The following is a 6,209-nucleotide window of genomic DNA, read 5'->3' on the forward strand; positions in this document are numbered from 1 at the left end:
GTGGGATCTTCCGGGACCAGGGCTCGAACCCGTGTCCCCTGCATTGGCAGGAGGATTCTTAACCACTGCGCCACCAGGGAAGCCCCTCTTAACACTTTTAATATGCTGCCTCTCACAATTTAATTTTTAGAGTAGTATGTATCATATCCAAGTTTATTCTAATGGTTAAGAAATAGAGTCAGAATTCAAAAGCAACCTCTGACACAAGGGCAATATTGTCTCTAGATATAATCTCTTTATTTTCTACCTATATTAATTCATAAGTGCTCTCATTCTGTTCCATGTCTGGCTCCTAAATTTATATTTGTAGCCCAAACATTTCCTTTGAAACCGAGATACATGTATCCAACTACTTACTAAATATCAATATTTGGTAGATAGTATCCAATAACATTCACTTTGGCAGTTTTTAACTACTGGGAATACTCATTAAAGATTCACCTCAATAACTTTGGAAGTATGTTGGACAAGGTACTTAAAGTTGATAAATATCAGGTTGCTCATCTGTAAAAAGGACTAAAAATAGCATCTATCTCATAAAATTATTAAGTGGCTTAAATAGATTACTATCTGAAAAACTAAAAGAATGTCTTTTAAGCCTTGAAGAGAAAGCAAGAAAGAGGAGGTGGAGCCAGCCCTTGCCATGAGCTCGCTCTCCAACGCTACATCTGCTGTCCACTCTGACCCAAGTCCACCTGCCACCTCTTACTGCCCTTCTCCCCTTGCCCAGCCTTTTTTTTCCTCCCACGACCAGAAGTAGAACTGGGACAGTGAAGGAATTCTCCATTTTTCTAAAAAAAAAATGTGTTTTTTTCTTTTCCTAAATAATAACCTTGGATTTGATCTAAGAAATATCTTTGGAGTGAGAGGAAATTGCACAACAGGAGGCTGTCAACAAATATATTATAGAAAGCCCATGAAGAAAACACTATCCCTAGGCTCAGAAATTTCATTTGGCCTTCTCTTCTTCTTCTACTGTGATAGATACAGAGGGAGACTTGCCAGATATGATAAATTTGGAAAGACTGGAGTTTCTAAATATGCTGCTGAGGTGAGGTAAGTAAGTCGGTAATTCATCGATTCTCTCCTCTGTTCTCTTGATACCCAGTTCAGTTTCCCTCTGAGCAGCCTTAATCCTAGCTCTTTTTAAGAGCTGCCTTATCCCAGCACAAATAATCAGAAGAGCAGCAGGTAAAAAGTCCATCCAGCAGGTGGTCACAGTTCTCTTTTCCATCCCTCCAAACACACACCTCACTCACAACACAACCTAGCCGGGGATGGGGCACTGGGACAGCCAGGAGAAAATAAAAAAGCGATTATAAAGGAAATAAAGCAGAAGGCAGTGTGTAGGTCTCTGTTAGAGGGAATGTGTGTTTAAGTGTTAAGAGTGTTTAAAATGGCTTGAAGTGATAGGGGAAGGAAAGCAGAAGTTTAAGGGCAAAAGGTCCTGATGCTTGTTTACCTAAAAATGTACACATGAGAGTAGTGAAAATAGGGGACTAAGCCTTCTAATTTCTAATAGTTTCAGTGGAAACCAACAGGCAAACTGATCATAATGCTCTTGGCATTCTAGGTGCAGAAGCTTAAGGAATCTGCAACTCTGCTCATCCTGAGAAAGTGGAAACTGCAGAGGAAAAAAAAAAATAACAAAATGCCTTCACCAGATTTACTAAACCCATTGAAAAACAAAACACAAAAAACTGAGTCTCATATATAAACTAAGTCTTAGCTATCACCGGAACAGAGCATTTCCACATTTTATGACATTTCCTGCTTCAACACATTTTTTTCTGCCTTTAACACTGTTATTGATACTCTGTTTTGATGCTATTATTGATACTGTTATTGATGCTAATTAGAGATGCAGAGTATGATTATTCTGATTTTCACACCTGCCTTGAGCCTGGATTATCCTGAAGGAGCTCAGAATCTATGGGATTCATACACTATGGAAGGAAACATACAGATATGATTGAGATGTTGTAATGTGTAGCTGGGTCCCAAACTATTTAGGGGAGAAGATTCATAGGCATGGAGGGTGGAGAGGTCCCAAACAAGGTGGCCATTCACATTCATCTCATCTAATTTCTGTCCTCTTCCTCTCCCTCCTGATCACATCCCTTCTTATAATACCATTTTATTTACTGTCTTTACTTTTCCTCTTTGATTTTTTTCAAGTCAAATCTCATTCTACTTTATACTTGTCTTGTTCTGAAACATGATAGGAACGTAAAGATGTGGAAAGGCTTAAACAGCAGTTCTGGGACTTGGAAATTACAATGTTATTAATGATGATAATAATGATAATAACTAATATCTACTGAAAACTCACTATGTATCAGATACTGGGCTAATTAGTTTAGGCACATTACCATATTTAATGTTAAAACAAATATATCGAGTAAGAGCTATTATTGTTCCCCTTATACAAACAGGAACATTGACTTTTAGAGATGATCATATGGGGCTAACAAGTGGTGAAACTAGCATTCAAACCCAGGCAGTTGAACTTTCACGTTTTAAATCACTTTGCTGCTCTGATCAACTAAATGTAAATCCTTTACATTATAGCATTAATATTGGACCACCAAAATTTGGCAGACAGCAGATGAATGGTAAAGTATAGTAATCACGTTTTGTTATTTTCTGTATTTTATGATGCCTTGATATCTTAGGGCCTACACATCCAGGGAGGGGCTTAACGTCCCAGAGTTAGTGAATTTGTAGAGATAGCAAACAATTTGCCTGTAAGTCTTTGATATGCAAACCAACTAATCCTGAGTCCATACCCCCACCTGCCTCCTTTTATCAGGCTAGGCAGTGGGGAACACTGCATCCCTGCCCCTAATGAACCAAAGCCAGGTACTGGACATGTAGTGACAACCCCAGTAGCCCAGAGTCTGTTGGCATTACTTAAACTATCCAACTCTAAGCCTGCTCACCCTCATCTATTCCTTCTGGCAAAAACTACAAAGAAGACTCCTGTCCATGCTTTCCCTTCACTCCTTTTGCCTCATGGCCAACACTGGTGCTTCCCCATGTGCCCTGTGTGGGGTGGCACACCCCCTCCTCCTGGGAATTGTGAGTAAAAATTATCTTTTCAATGACAATTGTTCCCTGATCTGCCAGTCTATTATACCTGAATAAAAACAAAATCCCAGATACCTCTCAAAACATATAGTTAGATGACTTGAAGATAAAATTTAACATTTGGATTAGTTTGCCTGTATTTATCCACACACCATCCTCCTTTCCTTGACTTAATATACCTTTTCAACAAAAATAGTAGCTAATGGCAATATTAACATCAGTACATCTATCTAGAATTTTAGTATTTTATAGTCTGTCACTTTTTCCTCACAACAATCCTGTGAATTAGGTAATATTATCATAATTATAATGACAAAGAAACTATTACAATATTACATATTAAAGATATTGTAAGAAATATTGTCATTTCTTTGAGAGCTTTAAATCTGAAGCTACTCTCTTGCCATACATTGCCAACCATGGGAGGAAAATGCTGCCTTTTTTTAAGTTAATGTGTTATTGTCTCCAGGCCATGATAAGTTTAATCAAGGTAAATTAATGGATTAAAATCGATTTGTTGTTCAACAATCTCAGAAATAAGTGGCAGTCCTTTCTTTTTTTTTTTTTTTTTCACATTTTGTTTCTTTAATCAGTAGTTCCTCAATCACCAGTACACACCATACACACCATACAAGAAATAAGTGGCAGTCCTTTCTATCAGGGAATTTCTTTAACTTTACTGATTACAGCCTGAAAAATATTAGATTGTTGTCTCCAACTACTCTCGTGTTTCTCATAAATAATATTTAACCATCTGCACCCAAAAGTTCACCTTTTCATCCCACTGTAATTTCATGGATATGACAAAGGATAAAATATAATATGTTAGGAACTGAAAGGAATCCTCTAATGCTGTATTAACTACCATTGGGTCTGTAGTAGGCAGCTACTAGGATGGCTCCCATATGGCTTTGCTTCCTAGTATTCAGATCCTGGTTTAATCCCCTGGTGTTCCTAACTAATAAAGTGAAGGCATGTCATTTCTGTCATTGGGTTATATAATATAATGACTCTCCTTTTGCTAGCAAACTCACTTGCTTACTGTCATTGATGAAGTAAGTCACCATGTTGGGGAGGCTCAAATGGCAAGGAACTGAGGGTATCCCCCAGCCAAAAGCCTACTAGAAACAGAGGCTCTCATTCCAGTGGTCCTTGAGGAATTGTAATTTTGTCTACAACAATGTGAGCTTGGCAACTCTTCTTTTTCAGTCTACCCTTCAAATGAGACCTCAGCCGTGGTTAACCATTGATTTCATCTTTGTGAGAGACCTTAAAGATGCAGACCCAACTAACACATGTCTAGATTACTAACCACAGAAACTATGAGATAAACATGTGTTCATTTAAGCCAATAAATTTGTTGTAATTTGTTATTCAATGACAGGTAACACATACAGAGCCTAATTCAGGAAAGCTCTTCCTGATCTCTCCAGCCCCTTTATGCCAAAGTATTGGTGTAAGGGATTGAATTCCATAGGCCTGAGTTGGCAAGCATTAGCATTGCCCAAGGATATTGCTGTAATAGAGAGACAAACCAGTAGTCAAGAGAATTCATGCCATAACTGAGAAAGACCAAGTTGTGCATGCAAAAAAGTAAACAGAGAAAGCAAAATATAAAAACTAGGATGTAATTATAGGGGAAACATTATTGTTTTGTCAAGATATACCATTTACTCTGTACCTTGTAATCGCTGCTATAACAGGCCCTAATCTTCAAACGATACTGGCCACAAAAATGTCTGGGGAATTTGGATATCAGTGGCCAAGTTCTGTTTTAGCAATCATCCATATTTTGCTCCACAGAATTGTTCTTTGGTAGCTCTGGTCTCTGTCCCCAATAATCCTTTTTAACCCCATCATACATGAAAATGCACAAGTCCAAAGCCCACATAAACAAATTCTTGGAAACACAAGTCCAACTCCAGGTAACTCTTCCCCAGTGGAAGGATCTCTACCATGGCCTTTCAAAGTAAAAATGGCACCAGTCAAAGATAAACAGGAAAGGAAGACTTTATTCAAGACTATTGCAATAGGGGAGAGACACCAGAACTCAACTCTACTGAAAAAAAGGCAGGAGGGCTTTTAAAGACCCCAGTGAGAGGAAATTTTTATTTTATTTTATTTTCATTTTTCTTTCGTATGAATTAGCAGCACTCCATTATTATTTCTATTGCTACACTTCAGTCCTTCATACTTGTCACATGAATTAATGTAACCTCTTCTTAACTGGTCTTCTCATCATTATAAACAACAAAATTTTTGAAGTTTACCTGGGATCAAAAGTTTGTCTGGGGATTATTCTCCACAATAATATTTCATATTTCTATGTTAGTTTCTTACTTTATAGGGTTTTATATGAGGTTTCATAACAGGAGAAAAATGATTATGATTCCAAAGAGAAGGGCCAAATGATGATTTTTTACCTCACATAGGCCTTTGGCTTATGATTGCCTTTTGGTGGATATTTTAGAATCTTGTTATCTGAAGAGATTTGGACACCACTATAGAAGAGTTTTAGGGAAATACAGAGGACAATATTCAGTCCTGAAACGTGATGCTTTTGAAGAATATTTGGTGAAAAGAAAGTAATATTAAAATGGAACATAAACTACAGAAGGAAGGATGGATGGATAGGTAGATAGATTGGCGTATATATACATACACACACACACACATATGTATGTATATGTGTGTGTGTGTGTGTTTGTATGTGTATGTGTGCATGTTACCCAAAATTTTAAAAGTCAATAAGCATTTATTGAGCCTGGAACACCATAGATACAAAAATAACTATATTTGTTTAATAAAGTGAATGAATAACTAAACAAAACCAGGGCCATTGACTATGAATTAATATGATAACTAAATTATATTATACACTTACATTTGGAAGGCTAACTAAAACAATTTCAAGCATTTTTAACTAATCTCTGTTCTGCACCTGAGGAAACAAAACTCAAACATGGAAAAGAAAGCACAATGACTCTTGTCATTTATTTGGGGCCTACTGTGTACCAAGCATTGTGCTAACAGCTCAGACTTAGGCCAGTCATATCTAGGTTTTAATTCCTAATTTTACACTTTCTAGATGTGTGAATGGGACCAATATTATTACTTTG

The sequence above is a fragment of the Eubalaena glacialis genome, chromosome 17 (assembly GCF_028564815.1).
Source record: "Eubalaena glacialis isolate mEubGla1 chromosome 17, mEubGla1.1.hap2.+ XY, whole genome shotgun sequence".
Classification (NCBI taxonomy): domain Eukaryota; kingdom Metazoa; phylum Chordata; class Mammalia; order Artiodactyla; family Balaenidae; genus Eubalaena; species Eubalaena glacialis.